The sequence below is a fragment of the Dendroctonus ponderosae genome, unplaced genomic scaffold (genome assembly GCF_020466585.1).
Source record: "Dendroctonus ponderosae isolate FM_Combo_2020 unplaced genomic scaffold, Dpon_F_20191213v2 Dpon_F_20191213_3, whole genome shotgun sequence".
In the NCBI taxonomy this organism is placed as follows: Eukaryota; Metazoa; Arthropoda; class Insecta; order Coleoptera; family Curculionidae; genus Dendroctonus; species Dendroctonus ponderosae.
In genome coordinates, this window is record NW_026018508.1 from 327,070 (window position 1) to 330,671 (window position 3,602).

Here is a 3,602-nt window from a genome sequence, read left to right on the forward strand (position 1 = left end):
ATCAGTTTCTATGTGTAGCGTTGTTGCTACTTTAAGCCTTGGCATATATTTGGAGTATTAATTTTGTCCATTAATATATGCCAAGGCTTAAAGTAGCAACAACGCTACACATAGAAACTGATGATGGTGGAAAACACCGAAACGTATTTTAATTGATAAATAGACAAAAAATGACTGAAGCCCAGGAATTGATTTTTATTTGGAATTGAACCACAGTCAGGAAAGTATGTACAATCTAAAATAACTCCAATTTTAAAATCAGGTGCAAAAAATTACTAAATAATTACCGGCCCATTTCGGTACTGGCTGTATTTTCAAAAATCATAGAGAAAATAATGAAAGAAATAATTTAAAAAAATTTGAGGGAGATTGAATTAACTTACAAGTATCAGTATGCATTCTGGGAAAACAGTAGCACCCTGAGTGCAACAGTGGACTTTCTAGATAATATTTCAAGAGCCCAGGATAGGGGAGAATTAGCTGTAGGCATTTTAATTGATATAAAAAAGGCCTTTGATGTGGTTAACCTAGATTTATTATTGAAAAAAATAGAAAGCATGGGAATTAGAGGACAAATGTATAAAATGTTGAGGTCTTATTTGACAGGTAGATCCCAATATGTCAAATTAAATCAAACAAAGAGTGGTATCTTATCCAGTGCATGTCGTTTACCCCAGGGGTCATTTCTTGGGGCTCTATTATATTCTTTATATGTACGGAGTCTTAGACGAGTAAATTTAAAAGCTAGATATTTTACCTTTGCTGATGACACAGTACTAGTCTACACAGGGAACAACGAAAAATGTCTGAGTAAAGATATTAACTGTGATCTTGAACATTATCTAAGTTGGTTATATGATAAAATGCTGAAAAAGAATGTAGACAAAACAAAATATGTTATCTTTAAGCAAAAAAATAAAACTGTAAATCCATTCAATATAAATCGAGGTATTGGTGGAGGACTGGTCATGGATGATAAGTTGATTTGGAATGAGCACGTTAGAAAAATGACAGAGAAAATATCACAAATTATTCCATTTATTTTTAGATGTAGGGACTATTAAACAAATGGAACAAAAACCATGTATACAGTGCTGTTTTCATGTCACATCTAAGGTATCTCCTACCAGTGTATGGGGTTTGTGGTGGGACTCTTTTGAATACTGTCCAAATTTTACAGACCAAAATTCTGAAAATATTATATAAGTTAAATAAAATGACCAGTTCAGGATCACTATATACTTTTTAAATAAAAATAAGAGAAATTGGAGGGTTTGATCAATGTAAACTGGTGTTTATAATCATCAACAGCATATATAAAACTAACATTTATGTTTATTAATAAAGTAGTGTTACAAGAACACAGAATAACATTTATCAAACACGGGTAAGGATATAGGCTTAAACAATCCAATAATGCGGGCATCAGCATCTTTTAATGAACTACCTCTGGAAGTAAGAAATAGCGGTAATTACAGGGAATGCATAACAAATCTAAAGAAAAACTTAAATATAAGCTGGGTAAAGTTCTTAAACATGTGAAGAATTTTATCAGATGCTAGACATGACTTACAGGTCAAAACAAAACACTTCTAGCATGCTTTATTTGCGCCAAAATATGGTTTATTTTTTTTGTAAATTGGTCTGTTGCACCCAGATTAATACCTCGTACTAGTGATAACTTCACGGCGAGTACAAATTTGCTAGTAACTTTTTGTGTTCCAATGATGATCTATTATGCATTGTCATATTTCGAAAAATAAACGATGCGATACAAAAATATTTCCGATTTCGATATTGGTATACATTTTGTGAAAGAAGCCTCAAAGTGAGCCACAATTTCACAAATGCTTGTTATTCTTGACAAAAGCTATCTACCTGGAATTACATGATAATGACAAAAGCATCATGGCTGCATTGAACTTTTAGAACGCTTAAGTATTCCAATAGGCTACCAACCAAACATGCGGCCATTTCAAAATAATACTTGTTAATATAGGTAAAATTCGATTTTGACATGTTAAGTGTCACTCTCTAAGTGAGCCCTATCATATAGCCCCTTAAAAAGAATGACGCCAATTCTGACTAACCCTGTAAAGATAATGTTTGATCCAAGTTAAACTTTACGACAAATTGCGTTGGAAAATGTTATTTGTTAATAAAAATAGAATTTGATGATCGTTATGATATCGAACTTCATCGAACGATAATGCGTATACTTGGGAAAGTAAAGTAAAAAAAAACGCACAAAATATTAAGATGGAGACGAATATTTTAAATCAATATAAAAGTTAAACCTTGCCATTATACGTGAAGAACAATATCATTTAAATGTCCTCCACGGGACCTCCTACAAGCCTCAATCATTTTGAGGTAATTTTGAATGACTTTTCGGCACATTACCGGTAATATCTTGGTCATAACTTCACGGATATTGGCTTCCAGTTGCTCAAGAGTTTGAGGATTGTTGGCGTAAACACGATCTTTCGCATCGCCCCACAAAAAAAATCTAACGGTGTTAAGTCGCAGGATCTTGGGGGCCTATTGACATTACTCAATCTCGAAATTACGCGTCCTGGAAATTTCTCTTGAAATGGGGCTCTAACTGCCAGTGTTCTGTCACTCGTTGCCCCATCCCCATCCGAATCGACGAGTTCGGGTCTTCGTCCACAGTTTGAGCAACAATAGCGATATTTTAAACTGAACGAATTTTGCGATGATGCACAGGCCTTAAAATATGTGTGTTGTGTTCGATATTGTTTGCTATGTGGGTCGATTATGTCGACCGTCATCTGCTCGTAAAGCCCTAAACGTTGATACAGCAGAATCACAATTTTTATATTAACATTTAATAATTTTAACGGTTTTTTCGACAGTTAAACGATCCATATTCCAAATTGGCTGACCTTCAACTAAAACAAAAACGCTTCGGATTACGTTTACCTTTAACAGATATCAAATAGCAAGGTTTTACTTTCCCAACCTCAAATTGCTTGAAAGAATTGTAAATTTTATGGCCAAGTTGAAGCTCTTTGACAACCATAAAAGCGTCATGCACGTTGGATTTTCAGCATTTTATTTTGCCGCTGAAAAAAACAGTATAAGCCAATCAAATACGTTATTCACCTAAAGATTACACTTCAAACTGGTCGAATGTTCTTCAATAGCATTCATACAATAATCAAGTAAATCATCAATTTTTTCTTGTATTCTGGAACATATCGGCTTTATTCGGTTATCGTTGGACGCTCTAGCAGTTGTACCTGTAGCACGTGGAGAGAACCTAACGGTGTTTTATAAACATAGACTTCAAATAACCCTTAGAAATAGAAAGAAGTTTCAGCTTGAAATATCACCTTGGACCTGGCGTGATCTCTAAAAGTGGATTTGAGGAATTGATGAACTGATAACGTGGTGAAGCTCTAGGAACAACATTTTCCTAATAACTTGAGATATGCCGCAGTATACAAAATGGTCCAATTGTGTTATTCCCGAGGATACCTGCCGCAACTATAAACTTTGCAGGATTTTGGGTATGAAATTATCGGGGGTAATTGCACAAGTGCTTCAAAATTACCGATAATTTTGCATGAAAGCTTGTT